Raw genomic sequence first — 23,704 nt, 5'->3', positions numbered from 1 at the left:
TGAGTCTCTGAATAATAAATTACCTAAAGTATTCCGAAATGAAACGTACCATGCGTCTAGCTCCAACTATCATTCCGCGTTCAAAGGCTGTTAATTTCCGTCGTGTAGCCATAATCACGTCGGAAACCGTTTCACATGAATCGCCGGAGTACAAATGACAGCTCCGCCAATGCACTGCCCTTTCATACAATTTGTACGTGATACTACCGCCATTTGCGTATGTACATATCGCTATCTCATGATCTCTGTCACTTCAGTGTATTTTCTCACAGGCCACAGCTGGTACCTACGCAACTGCATCGCGAGAACTTTAGCCAGAGATTTCGCGATTGTGGGTGGCTATAGATATTTATGCAGGTGATTTCAGACCTCTTCTTGAGTCCGTACTACGTTCAGATGCTGCACTACGACGGGCGAAAGGAAATCCGACGCGATATTAAGAGGTGTCACATGACTTTTGTCACCAGAGTGCAAACCATATCCCAGTTAGGATTGAAAAATCTTCAGAGGTGTGTTCATGGCCGTGAAAAAGGCGAAATGGTGGCGGTCCTTATCACTTGTTTCCCATTCCTTTTGGCAGCAATCCGTCCGACAGTGGATGAGTTGCTAGTTCTCAGTAATATGTTGACCAGTAATTTCCAGTGTTCTGTCCTCGCTCCGTGTCTTTACCCAGTATCTCCCAGTCCTGTACCTAATAATTACTCGAATGTCGGTGGGGTAAATTCCGAGCATCACGCACAGTGTTTCCATCGACTTACTGCCGGAAGCCCCCGATAGTGTGACCGTCCACGAGAACAGCGTTGTAGGAGTCAAAGTCAGTGTTGCGGCTGTGATTAGGGAGGGAGGAGCGGAGCGGGCAGAGTCAAGTCGCGTTCCTTGAGCAGCGCTATGTAGGCGGGTGGCGGCGGGTGGATTAGACGGGCACCGGCTGGCCAGGCACTCTGCCTGATGAAACGGCTAATCCGTCCGCATCCCCGGGCCGTGCCGTTCCGTTTTAATATTCATTTAGAGCCTGCGGCGCGTTCGATGGCGCGCAGCTCGAGAAACCGCTGCGACCTGCAGCGGGCGGCCTCGCGCGTGGGCGGCAGGCTATGTAGCGGCCAGGTACTGGGCTGCCGTCTTAAGGCTGCGGTCACAGGGGCATCGACGGCGGGGCGTTCCGCCGACAACCGACGTCGGCCGAAGACAGTTTTCGAAGCGGAACACCAGTACGGTCGCGGTCTCGCTGCAACTGATCTCAACGCCCGAACCTCGTACGACGGTCGGCGGAATCTAGTCAGTTTGTTTTCTTCATTCGAATCAGGCGACGTTGTGACACGGGAAATATTTAAGGTAAAGGTGAAGTTACACGTTCTAGCCCTGTACGGACCAATCGGCCCGACCGACCGCCAACATAGCTCTCCCAGCCGTTGTTGGGTTTCTTGACCTTGGTATCGCCACTGTTCGGTCGAGTAGGTCCTGAGTTGGCCTCACGAAGCTCGGTGCGCCTCTTTCGAGTCCTCCCACCAAGGAGAACTCCCTGCTAGCACCGGAAATCGAGATCGCGTCCCCCAGCCCGCATGGCAGCTGGTCGCGGTCACCATTCAGCTACGGAGGCGGACACCCACAAAACATGGATGGCGAGAAGTTTTTACTTTTAGTACGGAAAAAGTGGGCAACTTTGCGTCACTTTTAGAGCTTTTGTAACATAACTTACACAAATACGCACTGTAATAATTTCCACATATAAAATTAACATTTATCCTGTGATTTCGCTGCCAACAATGTTTTTATGTGCAATGACGCATTCACAATATTAATTGTAACAAAATTACACTCCCCCACCTCCTCTCCCTTGGGTCAGGACAACTTTCTAACATGAAGTTTAAGACCGGGGGAGCTGGGTTCAAATGATTCAAATGGCTCTGAGCACTATGGGACTTAACATCTGAGGTCATCAGTCCCCTAGAACTTAGAACTACTTAAACTTAACTAACCTAAGGAATTCAGCACATACTTGCCCGAGGCAGGATTCGAACCTGCGACCGTAGCGGTCGCGTGGTTCCAAACTGAAGTGTCTAGAGCCGCTTGGTCACCCCGGCCGGCGGGGGAGCTGGGAATACCTAGTACTTTTTTATGACATACAGTTATAACTTCGCCGGCCGCTGGTGGCCGAATGCTTCTAGGCGCTTCAGTATGGAACCGCGCGAGCGCTACGGTCGCAGGTTCGAATCCTGCCTCGGGCATGGATGTGTGTGATGACCTCAGATGTTAAGTCCCATAGTGCTCAGAGCCATTTGAACCATTTAGTTATAACTTCGTTACAAATTTGTACAGCTTTATTAGATTTGTTTCATCAATCACCAGAAGAACATTTGTCGAAATGTTTGCCAGTTTGGTGAGATTTATTTTTCTAATATTCTTAAAATTCAAATAATTATAGGTCTATCCCCACTGAAGCAAAAAAAGAAAGAAAAAATGCAAACTACATTAAGTAAGTTAATTAAGTAAAATTTTTACACACTTATTTATACATATGTTCAATGGGACCATGTCAGAAAAACATAGGTCACAACACTGTATCCTCTAAGCAAGGTAATTAGATCAGGCTGTTACATACTTAGCTACAATTTTACTGGTACGACAAAAAACATTCGTGACACTTTAATACAATATTGTCCAAAACAAAACCTCGTATCTAGAAACAAAGTTATAAAGCAAAATGAAACTTTTGCATTTTTACTAAACCATTTACAAGTGTCCCTAATTTTATTAATGAGACTTATTTTCTACAATCTCAGTTGTCATACGTATCTGCAGGTATGTGTGCTCCCACAAAATTACATGTATAATATACAGAAATAACATTTTTCACTTTCTCATCCCTGAAGAAAATTGTTGTGAAACATAGCTCTTATAAAGAATGGTCTACACATATCACTTGTTCATACAGACTTACCTTCAGTTAGTCAGCTCTTCAGATATATCGGCAGCAGCAGAAACTTTCCAAGAAATCTACAAACACTCCTTTCCACCTGCAAATAATACGGTTTTGCGGCCAGCTCAAGTGTAATGCATAGGTATTTTTGTAGCTTCCATCACTAATAGCGGCAATATTCAAGTACACGCTGCAGCATAACTGTATACTAAGAACCGAATTACAATATTTAAGAATAAAAAGCTACAGCGCGCTGTTGTCGCAAAGTAAGATCTCGGTTATAAAGTCCCCCACTTTTACGCTACACGAAAGAAGGAGTTTGCGGCATTCTGAGAAATTTCATAGTACGGATATGTCCTGAAACCCATTTATTGGAAGCCACAAGTTTCGAACAAAATTTAATAACAACAATTAGTTGAGGCTTACGGTACCTTAAACTACATACGAGTAATACATGTTCTGTGGCTGTCTAGCCACATCAACCTCATGTGTATGGTTAATACTGTATGTCATGTGCAACACGGGAGAGATCTATACCGTAAATTTTAGGCCAATATTTTAACGTTAAAAATTTATACATGGATGCGAGAAAAGCGGCGGATGTCGGTGTTGATACTTGAAGTTGCTAAAGTGGATCTTTTTTAATTTGTAGTAGGTTGCCATTAGCTGTCTGCCATTGCCGATATGACGTATGTCTTTTCACGTTTAGTGCTTTAAGTGTTCAGAGTATCTTGCACTAAAATTTAAGTTTCTCTTTCACACGTTTGCTAAATGACTGTCATTGAAGACTAATTGACATGCATTTGTTTTACTGGATTTATTTGAAATTGTGTTTAGTATTCGTAAGCTTGGTTTTAAGTATCTCTAGTACATAACAAGAAATTTTTCTATTCGGCTCATATATTGTTCGTAAAAATAGCCTGGTTATTCTAGTAACTGAGAAGAGGGTGTATGGTCGACACCATCTCAGACTCGCGGGTACCCTGGCACCTGAGCATTTTCATAAAGTGATTCTGTAGAGTTCCCCTTAAAAAATCTTTGAAAAATGAAAGTATTAAAAAAAAGAAAGAACTGAAACTGACTCGTCATTTTACATTTTGTAACACGTATAACGAATAGCCAAAAATTCGTTTCACCTCCTCTCGAGGAACGCTTTAGTTGGTCCGTCAAGTGACAAGGCTGAAGGGCTTAAGTTTGGCTCCATGTGTTCAATAAAATACATTTTTATATATACCAATAACAACAGCTGCAGATCAAAGTGGTACAAACCACGTATACGTGAGTTCGTTGTATGTCACATTAGTTATACACTGAAGCGTCAAAGAAACTATACAGATATATGTAACCAGGCAGAATACGGCGCTGTGGTCGGCAACGCCTATATAAGAGAGCAAGTGTCTGCTGCAGTTGTCAGATCGGTTACTGCTGCTACAATGGCAACTTATCAAAATTTAAGTGAGTCCGAGCGTGGTGTTATAGTCGGAGCACGAGGTAGCGACGAAGTAGGGATTTTCCCGTACGACCATTTCACGGGTGAACAGTGAACATCAGGAATCCGATAAAACATTACGTCTCCTACATATCTGCGGTCGGAAAAAGGACCTGCAAGAACGGGTCAAACAACGACAGAAGAGAATCTTTCAAAGTGACAGAAGTGCAACGCTTCGGCAAATTTCCGCAGATTTCAGTTCTGGACCATCAACAAGTGTCAGCGTGCGAACCATTCAACGAAACATCATGGATATTGGATTTCGGAGCCGAAGGCCCACTCGTCTATCCTTGATGACTGCACGACACAAAACTTTACACCTCGCCTGGGCCTATCAACATAGACATTGGACGATCTCGTTTCAAATTGTATCGATCAGATGGGCGTGTATGGGTATGGAGACAACCTCATGAATTCATGGACCTTGCATGTCAGCAGGAATCTGTTTAAGCTGATGGAAGCTCTGAAATAATGTGGGGCGTGTGCAGTTTAAGTGCTATGGGATCCTTGATACCTCTAGACACTACTCTGACAGGTGACACGTATGTAAGCATCTTGTCTGCCCATTCACGTACACAATGCATTCTTGACAATTCCAACAGGACAATGCGACATCCCACACGTCCAGAATTACTACAGAGTGGCTTCAGGTACATTCTTATGAGTTCATATACTTCCGCTGGCCACCAAACTTTTCATACATGAACATTATTGAGCACATCTAGGATGCCTTGCAAAGTGCAGTTCAGAAGAAATATCCAAGCCGTCGTACTCTTACGGATTTATTGACAGCTCTGCAGGATGCATGGTGTCAGTGCCCTCCAGCACTGCTTCAGACATTAGTCGAGTCCATGCCACGTCGTGTTGCGGCAATTCTGCGTGCTCACTGGGGCCCTACACGACATTAGGCAGGTGCACCAGTTTCTTTCGTTCTTCAGTGTATATGTATAGTTAACATACGTTCCAGTCATTGGCACGTGGTTAGTATAATTTTGAACTGAAGTGTTTCACAGATGATGATGAGAAGTCGAAAGTACTCACAGGAAAACAAAATCGTGTATGCAGTGGGATCGAAAGTCCCTGGCATTTGCACACAACTGCCTTTGCCGTACAGTGGTTTTTTGTGTGTACAGGGCGAAAGCGAAATCCATTGACAAAATTTCTGATGTTATTCAGGCATCTTGGTACAAGAGAGCGTGCTCTATGTTGGCGTTTCAGTAATGTCCACTTTACTCCTTGCACTCGCGACTGCGTTCAGTATTGTTCGCTTATGTATCGGGTTTACGTTTCCGGCAGTGTTCTCCAATCATTGACAGCGATACGCACCAGTATTGATCACAGGTACCTTGTGCACAAATACTTAGAAAATATCCCTGAACAACGTGTAAAATTTGTCACTGCAGTTCGACGTCGCTCTACGGATGGCGCTTATCTCTGAAACGACCGGTTTTCGGTTTTACCAGTTTTTTTCATCTCCAGTTTAATTTGACTGTTAAAGCCGCACAAAATAACCTGTTTCTGAAATAATCAATTATCGGTCTTTTTCTGCTGTTATTTTGAATAATAGACGTAGACAGCGAACAAAGACTGAAAAATTTTAAGACTCCCTCACACATATGGATTATACGTTTCAAAAATCAAACTGTCAGATAAAATAAGTAAATAAATCAAAACATTGTCTCCAACGGTTCGCTGCATTTGTCGAAAAGAAATGAGGAGTTGAGTACTACAAAAAACCGGACACATGTGAATAGAACTCGCATTCTGAGGGTTCCGTACATACTTGGTTATGTATATACGTACATACTTCATAAATGGCCGTACTTTTTATTGCATTGGCTTGGAAGCTTACATTTTTTATACCGCCTAGGTGCTGTAGACATGAGTATTTGCATAAATTTCGACTTGATACGTCTACCCATTCTTGAGAAAAAGGAGTCTTAATGGACAACAACATAGTTATCGTAAAAGGGTCCCGCCTTTATCGATTGAAGTAGGGAACCCAAAAAATCGTTTTCTTGAAACTCTGCTCAGAAATAATTTTGTAACCGAGGATCGTACCACTGTTTGATCATTACGAACAATCAGTGCAAAAGGGTGAAAACTGAGGTTGGAGAAAACGTGTTTTTCGTATTGTCTGTTTTCCAAGGGCTACAACCACCGTCAACCAGTCCACGCCCCGCGGCAGCGGTAGATTATTGTCTGAGTAATGATGTACACATTCTTATGTGTTTGTTGCCGGTTTCTAACTATCGGCATATCGGCATGGTTACTAAAATAACACTGATATCGTTTCCTATTTTCTGTAATAAACCAATGTTTCAAAGATATGGAAATTTTACGAACGAACACTTTCAGTTTTTAAAACAGATTTTCTTTAAAAACTAATTTTTGGACCACTGCTACGGCAAACTGATAAAACCGTTTTTAACCCATTATTAGCAAAAGTCTACTGTAACCGAGATCATAAAATCACCGGAAATTACCGGTTATTTGGAACTAAAATGCCGGTATCGGGCTTCACCGGTTGGTTTTTCCCATCCTTAGGTCGCACTGCATGTATTTGGAGGAGCACAGTGTTCTCATACTGCTAGACCGTTCTAGTTCACCAACGAATATTTTGAGACACATTTAACTTTTTTCCGGAATTCACTTCACATTGCAGGATGGTTCTTTCGAGAAGATAACGATCGGAATGAATTCCTGTCCGCGTCCTATTGGCCTATTGGACCGACTCTAATGATTTCTGTATAGATGGGATCTTAAACCCCTTTCTTTCATCCTTTTTCGGTGCGAGGTCACGTAGTTTTAGTTACTAGATGAAGAAAAAAGGTGACTCTCTAATTCGGAGCGCTAACATTCAACGCTGTGTAGCGACCGTTGGAGGTCTCGCTGCCTGCAGGAAGGATGTCGGAAAGACGCCGCTATTAAAAAGTTGGTGTCTGAGTAGGCAGTGTCACGAGGAGAATTTGAGCAAAACACAAGGAGAATATTTAATTGGCGCTGAGTGGGAGACAAGAGGGACTTGGCGAGCAGAAGGAAGGAGGCGGTAGGAGGAGGAGCACGAGGAATTAGGCGGGGGCTTAACTAAGACGCATTGCAAAAGGTAGCGAGCCCGGCCCGCGGCTTTGACGGGGCGCCCATCCATTATTGTCGCCCTCCTTCCCCAACTCCACATAATTAAATACTTTGTTTTAATTTCGGACCGCATACTTGTCCTTGTCCTTCCATTCAATCAACCGTCTCATCTCGTTAACGTTAATTAAAGTGATTTTCTGAGCCTTCTCCTTTATATTTAATTCTCGCCCCGAGGAGAGGAGTGGAAGCAGAGAGAGAGAGAGAGAGAGAGAGAAATCCTTATTTAAGAGGCGAAAATCAGAAAGGGTGGCAAGGTTTTTTTGGGGAGGGTGGAAGGGAAGTAAAAAGAGGAGCGTTTTGTGTCCGCGTCTGCGTCTGTTTGGTAGTCGTGAGATGTATAAATTGGCTGCGAGCGGAATTTATGGCGAGCTGCGGCTAATTAGAGGCACCGCTGGCTGCTCGCCGCTCGCTGCCGGACACTAACAAGCGAGCAGCGCCCGCTCAGAAATAACCAGCCAGTGCCGACGCCGCTGCCGCCGCTGGCAACGACGCCGCAGGCGCCCGCGGACCGCCGCCACGCAGACCCGCACAGCGCGCCTGTCGTGCGGGTGGCCTCACAGCTGCTCTAAGGGGGCCATCATTACGCGGACTGCGTCTGGCGCGCTTCTACCTGTCGGAGAACAAAACTGTTTATTGCGTAATTTTTGCTGTAAATATTCTGCAGCATTTCAGTTTAGATGTTGACTAGAAATTCCCAAGGCTTCATACTGTATTTATAACCAAAACATGTGTCAAGTGTGCGTCCGAATTATGCATGTAGCTATATCGATACAGGCTAACCATGAAAGAACATTTTCAATGAAAATAGTTTATTCTGATGCTCTCTTAACGTGCTGCTCCTAATATGAAAAGCCGTCTAAACACTGTTATTTTACAGATAACATTCAATATTCCCCCAAAATGCATTTTTAGGTAACTGGCAGATTATAAGTTGTGTACCCGACTGGAACTCGAACCTGTAGTCTTACCTTTCGTGAGCAGTTTTATTACCGACTGAGTTCCATACCTTGCGGGGCTAGCACTTGTGGACCGTAGAATATTATGAAGAAACTGCTTTGCCACAGCCGTTAAGAAGTGCTGGTCCTGCGAGGTACACAGGAAATCTTCTATGAGATTTAGAAAGTAGCGGCGAGGCAGTGACAGAAGGTGAGCTGTGTGACCTGCTTGTGACTCGTGCCTGCTTAGCTCACAAGAGGACCGTACGAACTTCCCCTCACCGAATTGATTCATACTTACAGCGTGTGTAGAACGCGTCTAGGACTTCAATATATGTAAACGTGAAGACGCAACTATCAACTGCTTTCGAGAAAATCAAGTTTGAAAATTGTAAGCATGCTTGAATGCTTTGTATGGTCGCTACTACTCAAGGAGTTCACAGCCGAACGAGTAACCACATACTTTCTTAACCACGAGGCCTCTAGATCGAAGCTCGCTGTTGGTAATACTTTATCTTCAGTCCCACGTAATTCTAAGAACAGATCTACGTAATATGCCACAAAATTGTGTGATGACCGAGAACCGTTTATGAATCTAAATTAGGTTTGCACTTGCAAAAATTTGGCGTTTTTTACTTGTGCTGTATGTCGCATTAAGTATTATTTTCCTTGTTATTATGATCAATATCATCCTGATTCGTATAATTATCCGTAGGGTAAACAGTACAGTTGTCCCAAATGTAGACACAATAGGATAAATAAAATCACTTTTGTGAACAGGCTTTCTATTTTCAGTCTTCGTACCAAAGAGATTTTTTCTCATTTTTTTAAGTTAAATATTATGAAAATAGTAAATCTATTGTTGGAATTAGGTGGGAATTTTAAAAAAAAAAACGCAGCAGCGGCTACGAGTTTCGACCCAGAGACCTCGCGTTTATGGAACCACGCGCTTACTTGTTGAAAACTCCTTGAACGCTAGCGATTATACGAAGTATACAAACAAGCCTAAAATATGTAAACACGACTTTCTCGAAGGCGGTTGAGGTTGCGTGTTCTTGTTTACTCACGTTCAAGTGCTAGTCGTGCTCCATACACCCTGACAACATGAATCAAATCAGCTGGGGGAAATTCGCACGGTCCGCTGGTCAGTCCCAAAAGGCTTGACTCCGGTACCCAGGAGGTAGCAACCTCGATCATTTCAGAATGTCGTCTTAGATATTATATCCTGATCCAAGCCTTAGTTTTAACCACTGTCGCCTCAGCTGCAATACGCTGGTATTTGAGCACCATGTAGGCCCCTGTTGCGATTCCCCTTTCTCCGCCTACCATTTCGTTATTCGTCATTCCAAATTTTGTGACCACTGTGGAAGAGACTTCGTACACTAACGACACTGTGCTATGATTGTGCGTTATTGCCATACAGTTCCAATAAGTGAGCAAGGGCTGTTGAAGCTTTGTTCCCTTTCAAATGCAGAAAACGAATTACCACATGATACTCCACGTTATCAAAAGGTTGCTCAATTATTTGCTCCTCTAGGGGTGTGCTGCTTGACTGTGCCACTGGGATTTCAATGAGCTCCAGTACTGAAGACATGTATCTGCAAATAAACAAAATATTAGGAGAGTGGCGGTTTATATGCGCCGGTGGGCAGTATGGGCCGCTTGGTGTTTCATGGTTTTGCCGCTAAAGGTCGGACGCATGCAATACCTGGAATAAAGTGCAGATATCATTCCGCCATTTCTTAGGAGTTGAGTGATGTAGCAGTTGAATTTGCGTCACAAGTTAATTTTATTTGTTTTTGAGTGTCGAAGATGGTGAACGATGTAATCTTTAGCATCGTGTTACGTAAGGGGGCGACCAAAAAGTTCCTTCAGCGTATATACAATTCCGATGCAGGTATATAAGTACCGACATATAGGCAGGGGATTAGTGTGGCCTTCGAGCGGAAAATTTGTGACTTCCCCTTATACTTTAAAATATAAAAAGTTTAAGTATCATACTAGCATTAACATTTAACTAGTCTACTGTAGATTGCATCGTAATAACAAAATACCACTCATTCAAGGCGGTTTCTGTTTCTTCCATGCTTTAATTTGTAGTGTTAGGCGACTGCTATGAGCCATATAAGAACTTTTTTTTTTAATGTCAAAAGCTCACCGATGAGTGGATCAAGTGGTTTCATTTGATTTGAAAGGCGTAATGACCGAAAGAGCTGCTGGCGATCATTTTCACGATACTAGAACTACTCTGGAAACCGTATTAAAATCATTGTAGGCAAACAGCAGGCCACCAGACACCTCGGATGGGAGTTTTCAATCCACCACTAGCAAAAAATTACTAAGACATGCTGGTAACATACGTGAGAGATTTAGGTGTCACGTTAATGCCACGGGCTAGGGGTATCAAAAGCTGGCTTACGATTTGGCAAAAAATTTAAAACTGCTTCATAGATGTAACAGAGAAAAGAAAATGGAAGGCAATGATTTATAACAGAAGTTTATGAAGAAGCTACAAAACTGTCTTACATTAAAGCCTCAGTCCAAAAGAGTAATGCGTTGTGTCCGGTTCAATCGATCACTTATTGAAAGGTTTTTTTAACCAACAGTTTTTTCATTATCTTATCCTTTGATACATAAACAGATTAATTTGCTTGTCGACCACAAAATCTTTTCTTAACATCTCGAGCTGTATGTCTTAAAACTGTTTTCTTGCTGTTTGTCGTTTTGGAGGAAATCTATTTTTCACCATTTTCACGAAAACAAATGTTCAATTAAAGGTTTCACACAGTCTATTTCAAAACAACGATAAAAAATTTACACCAGTTTTGTCTCAAGTGGCCACCGTTCACCTAATTACGTAACTTTATTTTATCCCTCGTATTCAGATGTGACAGATCAGGTTGGGAGTTAATGGAATTGTTGTCTTAGAGCAGCACTCTGGAACATTTTTTATTAGTCTCTCTTTGAAGTTGAAGTAGACGGACGAAAAGCTCCAGGAAACAACGTTTTAAAATACTGCAGAATTGTTGAGGCTTTAATGGCCACCTGTTGATGTGCTGTCTATTGGCTTCCCCTGTGCGATCTTCGACTGACGTTTAACATTTTTTTGACATTTCGTCAGCATCAGTGACGGGCATTGTGAAAAATGGCCTTCCAATTGTTTGTGGCCGGAGGTAGACGAGCACGCGGATAGAGACTGGAATACGTAAATGAAACGGAGAAAATATGGAAACACCAAAACCACAAGACATTACAACGTCTAATATGGTATATGAAAACTGTTGGCATTCAAAACAGCTTCCATTCGTCTCACAATGGATAAATACATATCCTGTATGGTTTCCAAGGGACTCTTACGTCACTGTGGTGACCCTCGTAGCCACAAAACCAGTCCTGGACGATACAAGTTGTGTAAACAGAGGCCTTGTCGTCTTGGGACACAGCATCGCCACCAGGGAACAAATACTGTATCATTGTATGGACCTGATCGGCCAAAATGGTGAAATGATCCTTATCATATATGTAGATGGTATGTAGTGGGCAGGAGCACTACGAATGTAGTGTGTGGACATTAAGTAGGGAATGTGGGTCTCACAGGGAGCATGCAAGGGATAAATCCCTGCAGTCGCACTAACCTCTGTGCCCTCGGTGGCTCAGATGGATAGAGCGTCTGCCAGGTAAGCAGGAAATCCCGGGTTCGAGTCCCGGTCGGGGCACACATTCCCATCTGTCCCCGTTGATGTACATCAACGCCTGTCGACAGCTTAAGGTCTTGATTTAATTATCACTTGATCCTTATCAGTAACGCAATCTTGCAGAGTAAGCACGGGGTCTCTGGAACACCTAAATATGGCTACTCAAATCATCTCAGAACCTCCGTCATATTTCACTTTTGGGACGTAAACTGAACCAGAAGTGGGAAACAGTGGGAAACAAAATTCATGCTACCAAATAACTTTCTTCCAATGCTCCCCATTCCTGGTCTTATGACTTCGACACCACCTTTCCTGTTACGGGCATTTGCTTCACTGATGAGTGGTTTCGGAATTGGAGCTCGCCCTGAAATTCCCTGATTTTAGAGCTGCCTTCACCTTGTTTTGTTGCTGACAGGATTTGAAGGTGTGACATTCAGTTGTGCAGTAATGGTTCAAATGGCTCTGAACACTATGGGACTGAACATCTGAGGTCATCAGTCCCCTAGAACTTAGAACTACTTAAACCTAACTAACCTAAGGACATCACACACATCCATGCCCGAGGTAGGATTCGAACCTGCGACCGTAGCGGTCGCGCGGTTCCAGACTGAAGCGCCTAGAATCGCTCGGCCGTTGTGCAGTGACTTTTGCATCTCTAATCCTCTTATTTTTCGTCACAATCCTCTTCAATTCCCGTCCATCACGATTAGTCAACTCACATTTTCGTTCGTGTTGTAGCTTAGCGGATGGTGTTTCTCCCATTTCCCTGTACGCGGTACAAATCTTCCTCGGTTACGAACCACCTGTCATACGAGTACGAACAATTTGCCCACGTTCGAATATACTAAGCTCCGACATGACACGCTCACGTCTATACAGAACTCTGTTCTGACTGCGACTGACACTTCCTATGTAGGTGAGGGCACTGCATTGCTGTCATTCGTGGCCAAATACAACAGCGGGACCTTCAAGCTCGGCTGGCGTATGAATTTAAGTTCAAGCATGCATTTCTCGCAGGTTTTCCATATTTTTGTCCAACGACTGTACCTGTCACACAGACGTCCGAGTGCCTTTCCCTGGTAAACCGGTCCTGGATTCCTGTACTGCCGCAAGCGGCCATTGCAGAGAACAACAGGTAAAAATGTCCAAGGAAGGGCCCTCCGATCTTGGCGCGACAGCTACATATAACAGGCCGCGGCCTCGACTCCAATTGGACATCAGCAATGAAGGATGCTGGCGGAAACATAAGAAAAGGCGTGTAAAAAACGTCATCCGAAGATCACATGACGGAAGTGGTCAGGCAATACATCATTCTAAAATACATTGCACAGATGACGAATCTGAGATGAAATGGTTCAAATGGCTCTGAGCACTATGCGGCTTAACTTCTGAGGTCATCAGTCGCCGAGAACTTAGAACTAATTAAACCTAACTAACCTAAGGACACCACACACATCCATGCCCGAGGCAGGATTGGAACCTGCGTCCGTAGCGGTCGCGCCGTTCCAGACTGTAGCGCCTAGAACCGCACGGCCACTCCGGCCGGCCTGAGATGAAATGATTGGTGCTGTTTGGAAAGAAATGATAGCTGCTTCGAATGGGCAATAAAAGTGTGGATTACCTTTTTGTCCCATATCTTAATGAAGATATAGATAGTGTGTTATGTCATACGTGCTCAAATACCCAGAGTACAGGAGAACGACAGTATTAGATTTGCGTTTGTATTACTGTTTGGAATGTAGGTCGCGATGAGAGACTGGTTTGTACTATAGATCGAGGTTTGGGTTAAGATGGGAGATGACAGTTTAGTTGTAACTTGTCGAAGTCAGTGAATGTGAGTATGAAATATCAGATGTGCTACCGTTGTCCTAGGTCTACGTTAGATTGAACGGTGGAAGTTTGGTTGTGAGTTGGCAATGCGGTATCGGACGCTCCAGTTTGTCCAAAAAAACTGTAATGCTACTCCAATTTGTAACACAAGTACTTAGTAGGCATTTGCAGTGCTGACACCCTCTCCGGGCGAACGTCGGTTGTACCTTTCATTCGGCGAGTCTGCCGCCTCCTAATTAACGGGACAAAATAGTTCCGTCTGTAATGATCGGCCGATGACAAGACATGGACGTCAGAACGGCTGCCGATCAAACGCGCGGGAGAGGGCGCCAGTCGTAATGAGCTATGCATACTGAACAGCGCGCCGTCGGATCGGTTCGCGTGGCAGCCGCCTAATAGACCCATTAGAGAATTCTCCGATTTCCTGTGCCGCTATGTTAATGAAGCAGAATTAAAAAACGAAAACGAATGGCCAGGGCTGGGAAGAGAGCGCGAATCCGCTGTGACGTTCTGGTGCCGGCGCGCAGATAAGCGCCACACAAGTAAATTACGCGTTCGGTTGTATGCATAATTATTTGCCGGCAATTAGTCTCGCCGGCGCCTGTAATTTGGTTGGTCGGCGGAGCAGGCGGCGCCGCATACTCGTTTCGTGTGCCCACGGCGGCGGCAACGTCTGTTTGCCGAGCAATTTCGGACGCAAGTCCTCGAACAAATTTCGGTCGTTTGCGGGCTTGTCAAATTGTCATCGATCGCCGCGAGGATAAACGGATTAACGAGTTACGCGCTACTTCGCCTTCTGTGCGCGCGCGCCGGAGGCAAAATAATGTTTTATGGACACTGGCAGTCAGATGTCGCCGCCACGTCTCTAGCAATTTCTCTCGGACGGGGACAAAAAAATGAGGAAAAAATGTCCGAAGTCTAATGTCATTTTTGTTCTTTATTGTCGCAACGAACACATGAATAAAATCACCCACAGTAGACACATCTTACACGTCACAAAATAATTTTTTTTTTTACTGATGAGATACTAATTGCTGTTCCAAACTGTCATAAAACTGACTATTTGTAGTTCGTGGACAGCAAGCATCCATTTATGACCGTCTTTCAATGTGTGAAAAATGTTTCGAAATTTGCGTTAAACTGTACGTCCCCGTATAACTAGCTGGGTTAGGCAATTCAATGATCGCAGGAACAACGGCGTACAGCTTCTAATAAGAACATGCCTAGTAAAGCACTGGGTGTTCAAAACAGCTTTCAAGCTGAAGGTACGTTTACCGCTAAACGGAAACCACCGTTATACTCGTCAAGAGATGGCAGATAATCTGTACTAATAAACGACAAAATCAGTTCATGATGCACCAATCACAGTTACAGGTTCGCTATCTAATGGCTTCCAGGGGTAACAAAAATGATTTTATAATTTTAAATACACTTATTATCTACTCATTAAGAGGTATAATCTTACGTTAGAGGTTTATCACAGTAAGACAAGTATTACCGTTAGAAATTGCGTGTGTCGTGTGGTAGCGTAACTTACGACTAGCAAATTACCTAAAATACAAAATTCAAATGGCTCTAAGCACTATGGGACTTAATAACTGAGGTCATCAGTCCCCTAGACTTAGAACTACTTAAATCTAACCAACCTAAGGACATGACACACATCCATGCCCGAGGCAGGATTTGAACCTGCAACCGTAGCAGCAGCGCGGTTCCGGACTGAAGCCCCCTAGAACCGTTCGGCCACAGCGGCCGTCTCCTAAAATACAGGATGTTCGGAATTCCTATTACAGTCCTCTAGAAGTTGTAGAGGGGAATGGGTAAACAATATTTTGTACTGGAACCCATATCCGGAAACGTGCCGTCTCCATGTTACAACCATTTGAACATGTTGATAGCCCGACCACTTGTAAGAGTAATTTATTAGGCGTGACCCCAGTGCATCACTTGTCTTACGGTTCCACTCATCAATAACCAAAGAAAGAAAAAAAAATTAATCAGTTTTCACACGCAACACAAAAACTCTTCCAGTTCGGGTATGCGGCGTCTCCTCGGGGCACCGAAGTCACGTTGCTAATGGTGAAGGCGCCCCTTTCTCGAAGCCGTTGCGTGATTGTGGCGAAAAGGGTATGCAATGGAGTCGGACCTTGTGGATAACGATCTTAAAAAAGGCGACGAGCAGCTCTTCCGTTACCATAGAGAAAGTCCATGTCGGTGTATTTTGCAAACCTGTACCCAACAATGTTGCTCCAACACTCAGAGACATGTGAATGAGGCTTGAATCAGGTCAGAGAGGTAGGATAGACGTTAAATGACATTAACCGATCCGACGTGAACACTCGTCGTAATGACTATCCTGTTGCATACCTACCTAGCAGACATGTTTTGAAACGACAGTAACACGAAACGTTACGTTTCCGGTCATGGGTTCTAACTCAAAGTATTATCTACGCACTACCCTCTAAATGTCCTAGAAGTTTGTAACGGGAATTTCCGAACACCTCATACATTCATCCAGCGTTTGAGAATGCGAGCAGTTGCCGATTTACAACAAACTTTAAACATATCTTCAAACCTTCACGAAACCTTTCCTCGCTGACGTACCCCACAAAACAAATAAATGAAAAAAGTTTATTGCTTACTGCGTTATCGCTGTTCCTACAATAAAACCTCTGCATGAGGGATATTGTTTTAATTTATTTCTTTTTTAATAGAACTCCATTCGCAAGACATTCTACATACAGTATCCAAATACAGCACTGAAAGCACCTGCAAAATTATGTCGTTGTAGGAAACTTAGTTGACAACAAAAGACGTCATAAACTTTGAGGTACGTGAAAAAATTATTTTTATTAAAACAGAGAGTAAATTACTCAGACCATTCTCTGGCAGTGTTTCGTACCAAGAGCATCTATCGACTCACAAGAAACCTACAACATAGTTTCAACCTACTCTAAACTTTTTCTCACGTATGTGAGAAATTAACTCATATGTAAATTAATCAGACGTTTCAAGCAGTTTTATACATTGGAGATAGATTCCTTAAAGAATCAGAATGAAAGGTTTACTAGTGCTTTTTTAACTGCGTTATAACGATCAGCCTCGCGGAGTGGCCGCGTGGTTAGAGGCGCCATGTCACTAATCGTGCGGCCCCTCCCGCCGGAGGTTCGAGTCCTCCCTCGGACATGGATGTGAGTGTTGTACTTAGCGTTAAGTTTGTTTCAGAAGTGTGTAAGTCTAGGGACCGATGACCTCAGCAGTTTAGTCCCTTAGGAATTCACACACATTTGAACATTTTACAAAAATTACTACAGCATGTTTAACGTAATAGTGGAAGATCTACAGAACAGGAATGTTTCAGACGAAAGTACAGTCTGTACCATTTAATGCCACGAGCACGGCGAGATCTAAAAGCAGTCGCTGAACACATAATCTTGTTACATTTCGCATCTTCCATCAATTCGAATACGTAATCCATTAGAGGAGTGAAACTTCCTGGCAGATTAAAACTGTGTGCTGGACCGAGACTCGAACTCGGGACCTTTGCCTTTCGCGAGCATGTGCTCCACCATCTAAGCTACCCAAGCACGACTCACGACCCGTCCTCACAGCTTTAATTCCGCCAGTATCTCGTCTCCTACCTTCCAGCCAGTTCTCCATGGTTCGCAGAAGAGCTTCTGTGAAGTTTGGAAGGTCGGAGACGAGATACTGGCAGACGTAAAGCTGTGAGGACGGGTCTGCGTCGTGATTGGGTAGCTCAGACGGTAGAGCACTTGCCTGCGAAATGCAAAGGTCCCGAGTTCGAGTCTTGGTCCGGCACACAGTTCTAATCTGCCAGGAAGTTTCATATCAGCACACACCCCGCTGCCGAGTGAAAATCTCATTCTGGAAACATTAGAGGAGTGACAGAAAAACTAGAGGTTACGTGTGACGACGTTTGCAAGGTGAACCCCAAGTCCACCGTCAGAACTGCGGAGTTTGTTGAGCGATATTTTTCGAGAAACCTGGTCATGGTCTCCAGTAACTCGTAATTGAGTAATAATGTAATTACGATATATTCGGTTGTTATCCCAGTTACTTTATTTTCTGGGGAAATACCTTTATATCAGTGAGTAAGGCCTTAATACACAATCGCCAAATCGTACAACATAAGAGATAAAGTGATGCAACAACACTCGTATGCTAAAGTGCTGTGATGTGGTTGCCGCCGCTGCAGGAGAAGTTCGTCGTTGCGTCGTTGTCCGGCTCTTCCATCGCATTCAGCCACACACGAGGTGCATAACGGCCATCTGCTTGCCAATAAACCTATCCATTCTGCAGTGCATCGTTGTTAAAATTCAACTAACACTGCGGAAAAACAAACTCGAGACAGAACCGAGCAGTCCTGAATGCAAGCTTGTGGGCGAACACTAAAGTGGGCATTAGTGTTAAGAGCAGCAGGTACCGTGAGTGAATGGAACAAGTTTATTTCCAAAAAAGACACACACGGCATACCATCGACAACTGCATTGTTTTGTCCATACATTTTCGTTCCAATACAAAACAACAACCCGAGGGTCATTGGGCCGAGTCCCTATCCGGGAACTCACTTTTATTCTCAATTTGTACCCAGCAGATAAACAGAAATAATGCTCAGTATTTATTTATTTTATGGGCTACATTGGACCACTATTATGAACTAGGACCCTCTGTTTTCTGTTGACCCAATACTTTTTCATTCTTTGAAATCGCGCCGTTCTCTCCTCATCCGAGATCACCCTACACATTCTCTGTTTGTTAATTTTTATTGGTAGTGTGATATGCGTGTCCTTAAGTATCTTGAGCACGTCTGTCTTGCCTTTAAAATCCTCCGTCGTAATCTTTAACTTCGTGTCCTCCTTGAGCTGTGAGATCTATCTAATGCCGCTATTACTATTCCATAACTTTCGAATTATTTTCCTGCTAATTCTATTTTCTGTTGTTCTCATCAAATGTCCTAGGAATGAGATCCGTTTCTTTTTCCTTGTACTTGTCACTGGTTCTATTTCTTTATAAACTGTTTCATTTGAAGCTATTCTCCAAACTCCGTCTGTTTTCTATATTTTATTTACACATGTTCCTATTATCCTTCTTTCTATTTTGAGCAATCTGTCTATTCCTACAGTGTTAGTTGTTTCAAATATACAGTAGTTTCACTAGCATGTCTTATTTGCGGCTATGTGACTATTTCGTAGCGTTTCAGTTTTGTGGCTACTGAGAGGCACCTTTTTATGTGTGTTCTTGGTAAGATGATGTGTTTTAATCAATTTGTTTATTCTCCTCTGCCTGATGGTTTCTCGTTCAGGTTGTGTGCTATTATTTCTCCAAAGTATTTAAACTTTTCAACAACTTTTATTCCGTGTTGTCCAATTCTAATTTTCTTTGCCAGTAGCGTTTCTCAGTATATTCTATTTAATAATAATTCCATACAAGGCTTTAAAAGGAAAACCAAAGGTAAATTTGCAATAGCAAATAAACTAAATAAACTTCCAAGATAATTTGTACTTACTTCATCAACATGGCCTCTACAAGTAAACTTCTGCAGCGCGGGGTAGCCGATCGGTCTAGTCACCTTGTCACGATCCGCGCGGCTACCCCCGTCTGAGGTTCGAGTCCTCCCTCGGACATGGCTGTGTGTTTTGTCTTTAGCGTAAGTTAGTTTGAGTTATGTTAAGTAGTGTGTAAGCTTAGGGACCGATGACCTCAGCAATTTGGTCCCATAAGACCTTACCACAAATTTATTTTAAGTAAACTTCCCGGAAAAGACCGTAAGGCGAAAACACGAACATTGTATATAAAAGTACATGACGTTATTATTTTACAGCTGATATTTACGCGTCCTGCGGTTATATTCGTCGTAGAAACCGGGGAAGCAGTAAATTTCTCGGCATATTGCACACGTTATAAACGCCGCAGTTTTACAATTACACGGTTATTTTAAAGTTTTTAAAGAAAAGCAAACTTGGCTTACATTCATAAAAGATTGACAGCAATTCACGCGTAACGCTGCTCTAATGTCAAAATGAAACTATCGGAAGACGAAGTCCTACAAGCTTTAATTACAGTCACTTCTTGGTAAGTTATTTGCAGAGTCCCAGTGAACTCTGTAATTAAAGTTCTTTCTTGGAACTTTATTTGCTTTCCCAAATTTTCCTTTGCGTTTCCTCTTCGTGCCTTTTATGAAAATATTACAATATAACACTGCGAGCATTATTTCGGTTTATTTGCTTCGTAAGTAACTTAAAAATTGAAAATAAAAAGTATTTGGCTAGAGACTCGACCCTGTGATCATCGGATTGCAGTTCTTCAATCTTTCCGCTGCACCACTCACAGCCTGAAAACAACGCTAACATAAATGGCTCATGTCTCGCCCGACCCGCGCCAAAAATTCTATTTTCTTTTTCTAAACTCCTGGCCACCTTGGAATTCCTACTTCTGTCACTTTCGTATCTGGCTAATCCCTGCGTACACCATAAATTTAGTGAAGTCGGTGATCATGTGTAAGCCCGGTCCCCTTGTAAGAAGAAGAACAGTCGGAAAGATACGTTTGCGGGTCTCGACATACGAGCTTGACTTCAGAGCGAGTCAGGTCTCTTCAGTTGTACTGTCACAGTTGATGACTCACGAATTTTCAAATTCGGTCCGGAAATAAAACGCTAAGTCGGGAGTGGTGCAACGGAATCAATTTGTTCATAGGAATCGAAAACGAGCAAATTGAAAACCTTTTCTCACCTCAACAATAAAATGGCGGCAGGTTTGTAACCAAGCGTTGCACCCACTTAGACGCTGCAGCATGAGCGTGCTTCTTGTCACATAGTAGTCTACATCAATGAATTTTTGGGTGAAATAGCATTCCTGTCGTTTCTAATGCTATCCAGTCTCCATGATTTCCATCTTGGAAAGACTAGTTTGCTCGTATCTGTTTAAAAATCGTAGAAAAAAAAGGATAGCCGGCCGGGGTGGCCGAGCGGTTCTAGGCACTACGGTCTGGAACCGCGTGACCGCCACGGTCGCAGGTTCGAATCCTGCCTCGGGCATGGATGTGTGTGACGTCCTTAGGTTAGTTAGGTTTAAGTAGTTCTACGTTCTAGGGGACTGATGGTCTCAGAAGTTAAGTCCCATAGTGCTCAGAGCCATTTGAACCATTTGTAAAAAAGGATAGATGCTGCCGCACACGGACAAAGAATTTAAATAAATAAAAATGAAACAAATAAAAATTAGTTCCATACTGGGGTTCATGTCGATTTACGTTAATAACTACTACGTCATAAGTCAATGTAATGCATTTTATGACTTAAGGCATGTCGAATGTTCGTGACGCCGTTACCTCGGCTCGCGTACCACTTGTAAGGACGGCACTTTGGTACTCTGGATAATATCCAGAGGAGCATAAATGATGGGCTGAAGGGTATTCCAGCTGAATGCGTCCACAACTGCTGCGAAGGCGGGAACAGCTCCTCAGTGGCTGTGTAACTGCCAAAAACAACTATTTTCAAAATGTTGACTTGTCTGCGATTCTCAGGGCAGTTTAATTTATCGGAAAAGTCAGGGAAATCTCAGGGAATTGTGAGAAACTAAGGCATTTCTGAGGGACTCTGGTTGAACTGAACTGTTCCTTGACTGAAAGAATCCGTACTGAACAATTTTGTCTCAAATCAATCTGAGATTCTGATTTGGAGCCATTCGGTTGTGGAGCAAAGGTTAGGACTCGCGTTGAACTGTTGCAATGTTCGTTGCTCGACCGTGGCTAGCTTCGGCGCTCTAGTAGACCTCTGTGATCTTTGTTATTGCCTGTGGGTTCTCGGATCGTAGGTCACTTTACCTCGTGCGATAGCGAGTCCGATGGAATGTAGCCTCCTCGTGAAAATTTGTCACGCAGCTGTGTACTAGTCATTAACCGAAAAGCACAGGTGCGTCTTTTTAATTTCATAAAAATGTAAATACGGATCGAAAATTGAACACACATGTTTCGTATATCTGTACTGAACAACATGTCTTAGATTCTTTTCCTAGCTACTTCCTATGCTAAATAGTATTTTGCTGACTTTTGGGCAGTGCCACGCTTCAAGTAAACAATGACTACAGAGTGAAAATGGCCCCGTTACAACAGTTCGAAGCGAGTTCCGGCGAGGATTTCGTATGTACTTGAAAGTATCACACACACCCATGGCGAGGTACAGAATGGTGACGGAGGGCGGTAACGAATCAATATGGAGAAGGGACAAGTGCCCAAAACTCCCACAATTGCTGATAAAACTATAAATGCTATTTGAATTTGGAATAATACCCAATACACGACGTTACCAATTAAAAATCTCATTTGCGATCATTAAAACTAATACATTAAATGTTACTGTCACTTACAACAAAAACACGGTCAGGCAAATTGGGAATTTCAACCTGTAAAAATCAATCTCAGGCAGGCCTTTCGTTGAAATAAAGTCGCCACTCTGACTGTCAATGGGACAGCCTTGAAGTGAGGAAAAAATAAATAAAATTCACGGTTATAAAGAAAATGGGTGAACGGAAACTAGTGACACCGATTTTTGGCTTCGTCTCGTATTGTAATGATAATACAGCACTGACAGGATTTCTTTTGCGTTTGTATTACTTTTGGGGACTGTGGTGACAGACTAATCCGTTGCGTAGCCCAAGGTCCAAGTTACACTGTAATGTGATATTTCAGTTGAGAGTTGGCGAAGCCTACGAATTTATCGGCGAAATCTTAGATGTGGTGACATACTGCACTGTGACATAACCCGAGGTCTATGTTACGTTAGAAGGCAACAGTTTGGATCTGAATTGGGGATGTGGTATCGAATGCTTCGGTTGATCCAAAAAAATTAGTACCAAATTTTCAGATGCACGTCGTATTTTCGGTTATGTCGATTCCCATCATAGGGAAAATTAACCAGTAGCCGTGGAGTAAGTTGTGTCATACATTACGCGTATCTCATGAGCTTGAATGTTCAGGGGTAGCTCTTATGTGATATTAATGACGTTTTCATACAGGTCTGTCGATTATATCTCGTTTCTGGCTACAGACTGCCGGTACCGGGAGAAAGTGCACATCCATTGCAAATGGCCGTTCGCAGATCGACTTGGCGAGTCGCGCGCTAACAGTGCGTAATGACTATCTAAAGCCCGCAGCGACGCCTGGGGGGCACGCTGCAAGAGGCGGCGTGTGGGGGTGGAAAAGGGGAGGGGGCGTTGCTGGCGAGAGAAGGGGCGGGGTGGGGGGAGGAGGAGGAGGAGGAGTGGGGATGGGACGGCTGCATGGGCACAGACACGAGTCAGCCCTGCTTAATTGCTTGTTATATTATAGACCGAATTATTGACATTACAAGGCATTACTCGAACAAACAGGACTGCAGTAATTGCGTCGTTTATACACTAATGATGTTTGTGATTGGAATAGCCGTCCGGAGCGGAGCGGAGCGCAGCGGCGTCTGTATTTGCATCCCTTTAATCATTGTGTTTATCGGCGCGCCGACACGTCCTTACTCGCCCACTGCCGCTGAAGCTGTTGCGACGTAGCCGCAGGGTCGTGTTCACGCACCTTTGTTCTGTGCGGCGGCCCGGAACCTTCTTTGCCCGGAGCGTCTTTGACGAGACGTACCGCTCGCTCCCACAAGGTGAGCGACGGAATAAGCTGCTCGGCCAATGCGTCTGTCACTTACTT

At 43.6% G+C, this 23,704-nt stretch overlaps 1 non-coding gene across 1 annotated transcript; it reads left to right on the top strand.

Annotated features, from left to right (window-relative positions):
• Nucleotides 1-12,120: 12,120 nt before the first annotated feature.
• Trnat-ggu lies at nt 12,121-12,195 on the top strand. The gene has a single exon. It is a non-coding gene; the product is annotated as a tRNA-Thr (tRNA).
• Nucleotides 12,196-23,704: the final 11,509 nt, after the last annotated feature.

This window comes from Schistocerca piceifrons, chromosome 5, assembly GCF_021461385.2.
Source record: "Schistocerca piceifrons isolate TAMUIC-IGC-003096 chromosome 5, iqSchPice1.1, whole genome shotgun sequence".
Lineage (NCBI taxonomy): Eukaryota > Metazoa > Arthropoda > Insecta > Orthoptera > Acrididae > Schistocerca > Schistocerca piceifrons.
Note: the sequence above shows the minus strand (reverse complement) of the source record. Positions and strands in the feature narration are given on the sequence as shown.